The 12,597-nt window shown below is 49.3% G+C and overlaps 1 protein-coding gene across 3 annotated transcripts in view; it reads left to right on the top strand.

Annotated features, from left to right (window-relative positions):
* The first annotated feature begins 2,757 nt into the window (after positions 1–2,757).
* Positions 2,758–12,597, top strand: part of TMEM63B (transmembrane protein 63B) — a 383,550-nt gene continuing 373,710 nt past the window's right edge. The window contains exon 1 of one of the 3 annotated variants that reach the window (XM_086925945.1): positions 2,758–3,189. The gene's annotated coding sequence lies outside the window, so the exon portion shown is untranslated. The remainder of the gene's footprint in view (positions 3,190–12,597) is intronic. The other 2 variants (XM_086925947.1, XM_086925946.1) reach the window with 2 other exon arrangements.

Here is a 12,597-nt window from a genome sequence, read left to right as displayed (position 1 = left end):
GGCACCTGCTCGACCCGTTATTCACTAATCTCACTGAACTGTCTTGGCTGGACACTACTCCCGTATGCTGGTCTGACCATTATTTAATTAAATTTAGTCCCAAACTACCAGCCGTTTCTCTTACACAGACTGTTTTCCCTGCCACATCAAGAAAAAACTGGAAAACTCTCGACATTTCAAAACTCAACTCAGTGCTTGGCAAACCCCCCCCCCAACAAAGGTCAAGACATGGAAAGTATAGCAATAACAACCCAACAGTGGCTCAGCAATGCTGCTGAGATTTGCCTACCAACCCCTCACACTAAGGGCAATAGCCATCGTCCCCCAGCCCCTTGGTTTAACGACTCACTTAAAGATGAGAAATCCAAATGTAAGGTACTAGAAAGACAGTGGCGCAAAGACTATGCACCTGACAAAAAAAGGATGTATCAAAACGCAAGAAACCTATACCATACAGCATGCACGAAAGCCCGCGCCCTGTATGTCTCTACTACCACCATGGAAGCTGGAAATGGAGCAAAAACACTGTTTAACACAGTGAAAGAATTAGCAGGGGCTCAAACTACAGCAACTTCCCGCCCACTAAATGAGGGACAATGTCAGGATCTCGCTCATTTCTTCACTGAAAAAATAGATAAATTAATCGTTGAAATCAACAGTAACAAAAATAACACTCCCTCACAGACAGACTTGGAGTATGCCCCCAGTGTCAATCAGACCTTAGAACACTGGCCGCTTATTATGATCGACACTTTAAAGTCCATTTTTAAGACCATCAAATCTGGCTCCCCTTGCGATCCTATGCCTATCAACATAATGAAACAACTGGATACTCCTTCCCTTGGAATCATTGTGGACACACTAAACGCTTCCTTGGAACTCTCTACAGTCCCCACACTTTGGAAACATGCCATGGTGAGACCACTACTAAAGAAACCTACAGCAGACCCTGAAGAACTGTCAAACTACAGACCCATCTCACTTCTCCCTGCTTTTTCTAAACTTCTGGAGAGACACGTGCACTCCGCCCTTTCTCTTTTTACTGAAGAAAACTCTCTCCTTCATCCGTCTCAGTCCGGATTCCGAGCAGGCTTCTCTACGGAAACTGCTCTGCTGGGAGTCACCGAAACCATTCAGAAACTCCTTGACGACGGTCAAACGGTTGCCATTATTCTTCTTGACCTAAGCGCGGCCTTCGACACTGTGTCGCACGAAAGGTTACTAAACTACGCTATAAAAAAATGGGATCCGTGGCGATGCTTTGAAATGGATTAGGTCTTTTTTGGAGCAAAGGACGTTCCAAATTACCTCATCCACAGCGTGCTCTAGACTCTTCAACTCCCCTCATGGAGCTATCCTTAGCCCGCTGTTTTTTAACCTTTATCTTAGACCTCTGGCAGATTTAGTGGAGAGATCTGGACTCACTCTCATGACATATGCTGATGACTCACAGATCATTTTCTCTCTGTCAGAATCCAGTCCACTATCCCCGTCTCTCCTCAAGCAAGGCCTCCAGAACATCTTCAGCTGGATGACTACCAACCAGCTGAAATTAAATGGAGACAAGACAGAGATCCTCCTTCTGGGCAAACAACGAGAGCTCTGGAATGCCTCACATTGGCCTTCCCAGATGGGAAATCTCCCAACACCAGTCACTCATGCAAGGAACTTAGGGGTAATTGAGGACAGTACTCTCTCCATGAAACAACAGGCCAGTAAAGTTGTAGGCCTTTGTTTTACCATCCTGAAGTGGCTTAGAAAGATCTTGTGGATGCTGCCCATCTCCACCCAGAAAACCGTAGTCAATGCCCTTGTTACATCTCGGCTTGACTACTGGAACATCCTATACCTAGGTGCAAATAAGGCAGTCCTAAAGAGGTTACAGCTTGTCCAAAACTCAGCTGCCCGACTTTTATGTAAAATTCCTAAAACCACCAGTGTTTCCTCCCACTTGCGTGAACTGCACTGGCTCAGGGTGGAAAACCGGATCAGATTCAAAACCCTGAACTATATGTTCAAGATAAAAGCAGACACTGCACCTAAATACCTACAGGCATTAGTTCATCCCTACATTCCCAAAAGAAACCTACGGTCACAATCAGCAGCAATCTTTTGTGTGCCTAGGTTCAAACTCTCTAGAATGGGAGGTAGATCTTTTGCCCATCAGGGTCCGTCCATTTGGAATTCACTTCCGTCCCATATCCGCAACGAGGTCAGTTACTCTAGGTTCAGGAAAGATATTAAAACTTGGTTGTTCGATCAATAATCTTGAACAAACCCGTGAACCCTACCATCTTTCTGTGCTGTGTCTCGGCGCCGGGAAACCCTTTTTGGGTAGCTGTTGCGCCTTATAAGTTTAAAAAATAAATAAATAAATAAACATGTATGTTGATAAACAGGTGCTTGATGTGTTCTGGAAATTCTTGGATTCTCATATGAAGCTAGGATGCTCACTTCTGTCGGTGACAGAAGGCTTAGTTACATTGCCCCCTTTCATTCTGGGAGTTGTAGTTCTGGGAGACATTATTCAGCCTTGCGATACAGATTAAAAAGGCTTATAAAGGGGAATATATATATATAATATTCTCTGACACCGGCAACAATGTAGAGCAATGCCCTGGGGCAGCCCGGCCCCGGCTGCGCAGACACCGGCGTCTCCAGATGTAAACACGGGGAGGGCGGGGGCTGCCTGCTGAATTCTCCCTAGCAGCAGCAGCAGCGTCCCACTGCTCCCTCCTCCCCCTGCCCTCCTCCTGCATCACCAGCTCCGCCCTCGGCTTCTTCCAGGCTGGAAGAGCCGGTTTGAAGGAGGGAAGCGAGGTCGTCTTCAGGCCGCCCCTAGCACACCCCGTGGGGGTCAGCATCGTTGCCCGGGCCGAGTGGGCGTCTGCCGTCGCTGCAGGAGTTGGGGGGACCCCTCGTTGGATCTGGGGGCCGGAGGTGTACAGCAGCACTGCACGGGCCGGGTGGCTCTCCGACGCTGCTTCTGCCGCAGGAGCCGGGTGGGTGCCCAGCGTCACCGCAGGATTTGGGTGGGCCGCCTCATCCCTGCAGGAGCCGGGTGGATGCCCTGCAGCACCGCAGGAGCCAGGCGGGCTACCGACGCCCCGCAGGAGCCCTGCTGACAGGGGCAGGGTGGGCCTTGGCGCCAGGAGCCCCGCAGGCCGGCCGCGCCTTCCTCCGGAGTGGGTGAGTACAGCCGTGTGTCATGTGTGTGCCATGTTTCCTCCCTCCCTAGGCTCAGCAGCTCCTCTAAGCATGGCACCTGGTGAACCATGGCCCACTGGGAGCCCCAGTCAGTGCCCAGGGCGTGTTGGCAGTCGGGGCCATTGTTATGCGTTGTTGCTTTGGATTTATAAGTCCGCACCGCGGCACTGGGGTACTTGGATTGTGAGGTAGGAGGCAGCAGTGTTGTCAGTCCATGTGTGTGCTGCCAGTCTGTTCCTGTCTATCATTTCGGTGTGTGTGTGTTGTGTTCATTCTGTGTTTTGCTGTCAGTGTCTCTCCCGTGTGGTCAGTCTGTGAAGGTGCCTCTGTCGGCCTTTGTCCCTAGTGTGTGCCTTTCCTTTCTGTGTTGTCAGTCTGTTCTGTTATCGGCCTGTTGTGCCCTTCTGCGGGTGTCAGGTGCGTCAGGCTGTCTCTCTGCGGAGTTGCCAGTAGGTGACTGCTCTGTCAGTCTGTGTTGTCTTTGTATCTCTTCGTAGATTGCCTCTCCTGTATCACCAGTCTGTCTGCTTTGGTTTGTTAGTTCGTCTCTCTGCTGTGTTGTCAGCCCATGTCACTTGTGTGTTTTTCTGTCTTGTGCAGTGTTGTTGGCCTGTCAGTTTGTGTGCACATCAGCCCCTGTCTCTCTGGCTGTGTCAGCCTGACCCTTTCGTGTCACTCTGTATCTGTCTAATGCAGTCTGCTTGTATTGCTCATCAGCCTCTGTATGTCTGTCTGTCCGATGTGTCTGTCTCTCTTGCCTCCTGTGTGTCATACTGTGCATACTTGCCTCTGGGGCCAGTTTGTGTTTTTGCTAGTCAGTCGTTCGCTGTGTGTCAGCATCTCTCTCGTTTGTCAGTCAGTCTTTCTTTTGCAGCTCCTGTGTCTGTCTGTCTGTCTCTCTCTAGTGTTGTCAGTTTGTGTCTCCAGTTAAAGGGTTGGTTTTGGGGGGTACAGGGCGAGGGAAGCCTTCCCGGGGTCTGTGCCGGCATTCAGGCAACCACTCCCACTATTTAAAGCGCCGAGAGAAGGTGTGTGCGGTGGCGCTATATAAAGGATTGTCACAGTGATGGGCAGTCCCTGCATCGCCCCCCAGACCGGTAGTTGGCACCCCAATCTTCCCGACAGGTGCAGTGCCCGCTGCATACGCGCTGGGCGTGCCGCAGTCTGCCACTGGGCGCTGTAAAAAATGCAGCTCTACCATTAGCGAGCACTGTGCTGCCCTGGCACCGTGCCATGCGGTGCCAGCGCCCGCCATGCTCGGGCAGATGGTCCGCACAATGGGGCAGTCATGGTTCCGCAGCACCGCCCCCACTGCGGGTTTTTAGGCTCCGGCCCTCACTCTTTGCCAAGGGGCTGTGGCATGGTGCCAGCCAAGGGGCTGTGGCATGGTGCCAGCCAAGGCTTCGAGACCAGGACATATCCCAGTGTCGCTGCTGTTCTCAGTAGTCACTGTGAAGCTCAACGCCTGACAATTGTCCGGCTTCTTGGCGCTGTCCTGCTTGTCATTTGGCGGGACCCGCATGTCCCAGGCTCGGAGTGCTGCTTCACACCCCTGGCTTGGGTGGCAGCTGACCACGTTTTCGTCCCTAGGTTGCGGCATCATATTCCCCTTGTCAGTTCTACATTATGTAATTTATAAAGCGCCCACAACCCTGGCGATGACTAGAAGCGCGGCGGTGTCCTGGAAAGTAACAGGTGAATGAATGGCATGTCTCTCCGCGGGTGGAGGGGGGTTGGCTGAGGGAGCCGCCCGGGCAAGTCTTTATCTGGCCCTCATGAGAGTATGTACCCTCCCCCCAACACTTCAGGCGTCCAGCGCCCAAGGGGATTAGCACATCTCGGCCAAGGCGGGTTTAGCCGGATCGCCGGCTCCTCAGAAGGTGGGGGTCACGCAGTCCTTGAACTGGGAGGCGATAATGCCACTCAACTGCTTTCTAAATGCTCCAGAACCGCGAGACATAAGGGGGTCTGCCCAAGATCACACACTGTTCAGTCCTGGACGCTGGGATTAAGACTTTCGATGCATTTTATTTGTTAAATATAATGCCATGTCCCGTTCAGGTGCTATAAAACATATAGTAGATTTGTGTTGTCAGATGTCATGGTTGTTCTTGGTCGCTGTTTAGCTTCTCTGAGATGTTGCAGCTTTTTAAACCTAGTATACGAACTGTGGTTGTTTACCCATGATATGGTTGTGCTAGTTCGAACGAACATTGTCTCCGTTTCGCAGTCTATGTAGGTGCCCTTCTGCATGTGCGCAAGGGTAAGAACCGGGGACTCTGTACTAACCTCACATGGACTTTACCAGAATGAAACCCAGAGTGAGCCCTGCCGAAATGTTAACATGTGTGCAGCAAAGGCGCAACTAGAGCCAAATTTCGGGGGGGGGGGGGGGGGGGGCGGCTAAGAAAAAATTTCGGGGGGGGGGGCTGAGCCTTTAATCGGTAGGCAGAGTGGAGCTCAGGGGGTCTTAGAAGGGGTGAAACACCTGCAAGGCCTAATTAACATTCAAACGGTCTTTTAAAGACTCGTGAAAAGTTCGGGTGCGGCTCTGTGTGTGCCCGGGATCTGTCTCATCCCGGGCTGACACACACGACGGGGGGTGGGGGGCTGAAGCCCGGTGAGTTCAATGGGTGTTGCGCGCCTGGTGTGCAGTTATTGTAGGTACACAGTCGTCAGCTGGTCCTCTGGCGAGGCAGTTACCCTCGAAGGACACATGGACCTTACAAGAATGAAACCCAGAGAGAGCCCTGCCGAAATGTTAACCTATGTGTGCAGTTATTGTAGGTACACAGTCGTCAGCTGGTCCTCTGGCGAGGCAGTTACCCTCGAAGGACACATGGACCTTACAAGAATGAAACCCAGAGAGAGCCCTGCCGAAGTGTTAACATATGTGTGCAGTTATTGTAGGTGCACAGTCGTCAGCTGGTCCTCTGTCGAGGCAGTTACCCTCGAAGGACACATGGACCTTACAAGAATGAAACCCAGAGAGAGCCCTGCCGAAATGTTAACCTATGTGTGCAGTTATTGTAGGTACACAGTCGTCAGCTGGTCCTCTGGCGAGGCAGTTACCCTCGAAGGACAGCACCAATGGAAAGTGAAAGTACAAGTACAGGCCAGCGTGTTTACTGTTGCTAAAAAACAAAATCTCGTAATTATGCGTTAGGTGGTGGTTGAAAAGGGGGGGGGCCGTTAGCTGTGATGTTTTTTTTTTAACCGGAGTTAATTGTGCAATCCTGGCAACTATAAAAGCGCCAAAGAGTCTTTCAGTCAGTGTTGGGCGCAATAAAAAGCGTCCGTTATACTATTGCTTCTGTTGTTATTACTAATCTCAGCCGTTCCCGTGTGTTTAGCATCAATCGCCTGCAGGGCACAAGTCCTAAAAAAAACAAGCATTGGAAATGCAATAGGTCTCGCACCATTAGAGTTAGTGCTTTTAGAATTGTTTATGGGTTTTTTTTGTAAATGTTTAGCATTTTTGTTTCCTGTAGCCAATGCTAAAGTATTACAAATAAAAAAAGCCATAAACATTTCTAAAAGCTCTAACTGAAATGGTCTGAGAACTATTGCACTGTGTGAGGGTGAGGTGTTGAGGGTGAGTGAAGGTGAGTGAGGGTGAGGGTGAGTGAGGTGTTGAGGGTGAGTGAGGGTGGGTGAGGGGTTTTGGGTGAGTGAGGGTGAGGGGGAGTAGTTGAGGCTGAGTGAGAGTGAGGGTGAGTGAGAGTGAGGGTGAGTGAGGGGTTGAGGGTGAGTGAGTGAGGGTGAGGGGTTGAGGGTGAGTGAGGGTGAGGGTGAGTGAGGGTGAGGGGTTGAGGGTGAGTGAGGATGAGTGAGAGTGAGGAAGATCACCTGCCAATGTGAGCCCAGCATTCACTCGAAAACTGAACTCCAGTTGTCTTGCAGGAAGTATGCAGCGGGCGTAGATAAATGGGTGAATAGTTGCGACAGTCAGAGAAAGTGTATCAGGCCCTGCGAAGATTATATTTCTATAAAGCGTACTGGAGCTTTACAAGGCCCCTTACTATGTCAAACTCAACCCTACTTGTTGGGCCCTCCGAAGGAGGTGAGGCTGGGTTGGAACAGAGGGAATCGAATCAGTAATTCGAAATAGTGCTCCCAGACATGTCACATTGGCGCTAGGCAGGAGTAAGTACGCCATCTCTGCAAAGAATGCTCATCAAACCAGAAGGCAAAATGAATATAGTTTCTACCCTGGGAGTCATCCATTAATTCTATTTTAAAGTGCCCCAGAAGTAAGGCAATGCAAGAACTCAGTTAAAGACGGTGCGAGATAACTGTATTCTAAACTTTTTTTTTCCAAACAAAAGGGGGCAAGAATTGTTCAGTTACAAAACAGCTGAACGAACTGCACTGTGCGAGTTCTTTGCTACCCATATCTTTGCGAGTTATAAGTCTACTTGGTAAAGTGCACTTCAAATTAATATTTTAAAATCGAACTTACGTTTAGGGTGCGTTTACAAGCGTGTGACAGATTCTAGCAGTTGCAGCCAATGAATATTGATACAAAAACATTCTTCACTTTTCTAGGGTAAAAACAAATATTTTTTTCTGTGGGGCTCGTAAAATAGAGCATGGAAAAATAAGGCTGCGCCTGAATTTAAATGAATAAAAGCCCTCACAGCGCTAAAAACAGACATCCGTAAGGAAGAGTCGCCCACAGCGTGAAACATAAAAGGGTATGCAGGGCTCTGGAAGTGTATGCTACCTCTCACATACGTACATTTTATTTAGTTCGTCCACGGACGTTATTGTATTCGAGAACACAGTGCATTGTTTCTCACAGCAAACCAGACAGCAATAGACACGGCAGTGCCATGTTATTACTACTCATTGAAATGACGTTGCAGACACAGCAGCTGGTTTAATAGATTGCCTTTTATTATATGGGTATGTAAATAGGGGGTTGCCTTACACGTCATTGTAGAGGCTGCCATGGTTTTATAAAACACATCCTTGCCCTCTCCGTCCCCTTAAAGAGGGCCGATGGCCAGCCCGGACCAGCAGCAAGTGCTCTTGGACTCCAGTCCGGCGAGGAGGAGAAGCAGCTCAAACACTAGGCTGCGAATAAAAAAAAATGCGACACGGCGGGCAGGGGAGGGGGCGGAGCGGGTAAAATAAACAAACGAGACGGAGGAAAGAGAGGGGAGGGGGGAGGAGAAATGCGACACAGCGGGAAGGGGAGGGGGCGGAGCGGGTTAAATTAAACAAACACAGCTGGTTTAATAGATTGCCTTTTATTATATGGGTATGTAAATAGGGGGTTGCCTTACACGTCATTGTAGAGGCTGCCATGGTTTTATAAAACACATCCTTGCCCTCTCCGTCCCCTTAAAGAGGGCCGATGGCCAGCCCGGACCAGCAGCAAGTGCTCTTGGACTCCAGTCCGGTGAGGAGGAGAAGCAGCTCAAACACTAGGCTTCGAATAAAAAAAAATGCGACACGGCGGGCAGGGGAGGGGGCGGAGCGGGTAAAATAAACAAACGAGACGGAGGGAAGAGAGGGGAGGGGGGAGGAGAAATGCGACACGGCGGGAAGGGGAGGGGGCGGAGCGGGTTAAATTAAACAAACAAGACGGACGGAGGAGAGGGGAGGGGGGAGGAGAAATGCGACACGGCGGGAAGGGGAGGGGGCGGAGCGGGTAAAACAAGACGGACGTGCACGCGCTTTTAAGCTCAATGCGCATGCGCATTGAGCTTAAAAGTCACGGGCACTGCAAGGAATCGCCACGATTCCTTGCAGTGGATAAAGAGTGGATAAGCCCCCATAGTCTCGCTTGCTCGATGCGCATGCGCATCGACAGGCGAGACCTAAAGAAGTGGGGGGACGCTGACGTCACGACAGGAAGTGACCCCACGAAAGGTGGCTTGCACCATCAGGCTCATTGCCTCCCCTTGCTCACCCCTTAGATGCGATTGCATCAGAGAAGCCAGCGCGTGAGCAGCTTTCTGAATAAGCTCCGATCTCGCGCCAGAGAGGCCAAAGAGTGAATGTGTGGCTCCATTTGCTCCAGTTATCGAGCTCCCGGTAAAATAAGTGCGGGGATGCAATCCACCCGCGTGGTACCCCGACTCGAGCCCTGATCACCTGCCTGCCTTTTCAGGAAAAGCACGGGGGAGGGGCCTATGCGTAACCACAGTTGGCAGTCTTCCCCCCCCCCCCCCCCTTCTCATAACTCTTAGCCCTCTCTCAAGGCGCCCTGGCTCTTCTATTGACTTTTGTGATCCGTTTTAGGTCTGGCGTTAGCCAGGACCACATGAACTGGCTAACAAGCGTGTAAATAACTACAAGGGACTTGTGACCTGCTCTCTTCATCCATTGGTCTGTTTTTGTGTCATTGACACTACAGCATGGGGCAATGGAACATAACAGACAATGCGAGCCAATGTTAGACCTCCGGGCTTTGCCAATGCTTGTCTAGGTCTGGCTCGATGGTGCAGCTCACATTTCTTTGGAATGCCAATGGAGATGGGGTTGGCTCTGCCTAGAGGAGTTCTTTTCACTGAGTTCATGCTATTTGCAGGCTTGCATTGCAATGCACGAGGGAATATTTGACATCTGAATAATACATCATTGACCTTTATAGATGCTCCGAATACAGAGAGAACCATTTGTTGTTCCTTTTTCACAGTAACAGACCTAAAGAAATATTTGAGTCGATATTGAATTTGCAAGCCAGACCTATTAGCTTTGCAAATGGCATTTCTGTTCCTCTTTCAGTGCTTGGCCGGCAAAAGGCCGATAAGCAACGTTTGTAGACCTCACATGCAGCGTCAGCCGGAGAACAGATGCCCAGAGTCGAAACAGCAAGACTGGTGAATCAATAAAACCACCCGCAGTGCCTGCTGCTTGTCAAGATCCGAGGAGTGCTCCCGTGTCCCATGACCTGCTCGGCGCAGCCAGCCCAGGGTTGGGTTTCCATTCATGGACTTGTGGTTACAAGATTTCAAAGGCCGCGAGGCCCTGACGCCCCAGCCCTCGGCTTTTCTTTTACAAATCAGCCCGGTGCTTTTATATAATAGGGTCTACTACCGTGAACCAGGACTACAACTCCCATAATGCACATTGTTGTTAACCCACCCCAAGTTGAACACGTCCTTGGTGACGTGGAGTGACACTTGCAGGACTCCAACTCCGAGAATGCGAAGGGAAAAGCTTCGACTTTATAAGATATGTGGCTCAGGAAAGTTGAGAACTCTGAAATAACTCTGAGCCTGGGGCAGAGAACTCTGACGCCCACTTCTGACTCCCAGTGCATCTGACCTGCTGACTCTGCACAGTGGGACGAGGGATCTTGTAGATCCAGTCTTAGATCTCCACAGTCAGGGCCACTGAGTGCAACAATGGAGGATTGCATTATACCACACGGGGGACTAAAGGATGTGGCAAGAAAACGTACATTATATTGCCCATTCTCTGCAGCATCGATTTACTGTTTAGTCTCGTTAGCACATGCTTTTTAATAACTTTGGACTCATTTGCACGAGAAACATGTTTTTTCTTTACATTTTACAAACAATGCTACAGATGGTGGATTATGTGGCAAAGACGACCAGGCCGTAATTATCTGGAAAACGCACAGGTGCAGAATTAAGATTCCAAAGGCCCTGCCCGTAGTCCTTGATCGGTTGTGCATTACTGAGCATTCGTCTGTCCTTGTGGCCTCTTTGCCTGTCTTTAGCCTAACCCAGCTTCCACAAGCCCTGCTTGTAAGATAGCTCAGCAGGTAAAGGCGCCTGCTGTAGAGGTCATAGCTGATATCGTTGGGCCAAGAGTGCCCGTCATTCCCTGCAACTTACTGCTTCACCTTTTCAACTACAACATGTATTACAAAGCAAAAACACAATAATGCAGCTGCACAATTGTGAAATGAATGGTAGTCACCCTCATGACATGCTGCCAGTTCTAAGGGTCAAACAAATGTGCTCACAGACTGACCATAGTGTGAAAAGAACAAGCATTTGCAATGCAATCAGTCTCGCCTTTGAGACCTTATATGTATTTAGCTATGAAGCACATTAGCCTGGGTGTTGAAACATCTGCTGTTCTTTAACATGGATGGAAAGTAAGCACAAAACTGCATGACATGCCAGGTATAAGAACACATGAGAGAAATATTGCATTTCAGCGGGAAATGGTGTAGTCCAAAGCTCTGTTTTTAATACAAAATCAGGGCCTTCGGTGGTCATATCACTGACCATACAAGATTTGAAAAAATATTATTGTCTACAGGTGCTCATGGAAGACCATGTCTATGGACTGGAATCCAGAGAATGCTAAAGTGATTCTGGTATTTTACTGACCTCTGCTGGTCCTTTTTCTATCAAGAAAGTTAAATGGAGGCAGTTGCCAGAAAAATTAAAAAAAGAAAGTCCCTCAGCAGAAAGCAATTCTGGTATTTTACTGACCTCTGCTGGTCGTTTTCTATCAATACAGTTAAATAGAAGCAGCTGAATAGAAAAAAAAGTCCCTAAGTGGAAGCAGACAAGTCCTAGGGCTGATCTCCAGAGCCCACAAAGTACATACACATATAAGTATATACTAGAGTGTATACTAGAGGCTTTGAATGCTCGACCTAAAAATGACCAGCTTCAGAGGTACAGCCTGCCAGGGGCTCCCCTGGAAGCTGGGAAGCAGCAGGCTCCGTGTTTGCAGGCGAGGCAGGTTTACAGCATTTCGTCAGCGGGTCTGCAAAGTGGGCACCCATCACAGGTAAACAAAGGAAGCACACACGTGTCCGAAGCCTGAGATCACGTGTCAGGAAGAAGAGGGCTCTTAGTTCGTAAAAAGAATGGAAACATTCCGCATAGCAAGTTCATCGACCCTTTCTTGTCCCAGGAGCCAAGATGAGATGTGAAAGAGAGGCTCAAAATGTAAGAGACAGACACTGAGTAGAAAACCATGGCTGAAGCAAGTCACAGTTAAACTAATGGAAATGCATTCTGCAGAAACTCGAGGAACCTGTGTATATTGCAGAGGATTACATGCTCCTTTCCCGGTAAGATAGCTCGGTGGGTGCAGCACCTCCTACAGAGATCTGTATTTGACCTGTAAGCCATGGATTTCAATCCCAGTGGGTGAAATGTATCTTCTACAGAGGTCTGTGTGTAACATGCAGACTCATGCCACGCATTAATAGGTCAGTGGGTTAGTGTGCTTGCCTTGGGGGCTGGGTGGGTCTGTGTATAAATCTGACTAATACAGGATCCAGTCACAGCAACACTGCTCAGTGGGTCACACACCTTTAGCAGACATCTGAGTGCATCTAAAATGAGTTGGAACAAGTGTTAGGCCACATCTCACACAGGATTAAATAACACTTGTTTTTTTTTCAATGCTTTATTTTTTTGCAGTTTGTAGGCACTGTAAGAG

Source organism: Lissotriton vulgaris, chromosome 6, assembly GCF_964263255.1.
Source record: "Lissotriton vulgaris chromosome 6, aLisVul1.2, whole genome shotgun sequence".
Classification (NCBI taxonomy): domain Eukaryota; kingdom Metazoa; phylum Chordata; class Amphibia; order Caudata; family Salamandridae; genus Lissotriton; species Lissotriton vulgaris.
The sequence above is the reverse complement of the archived record's forward strand: the minus strand, read 5'-3'. Positions and strand labels throughout refer to the sequence as shown.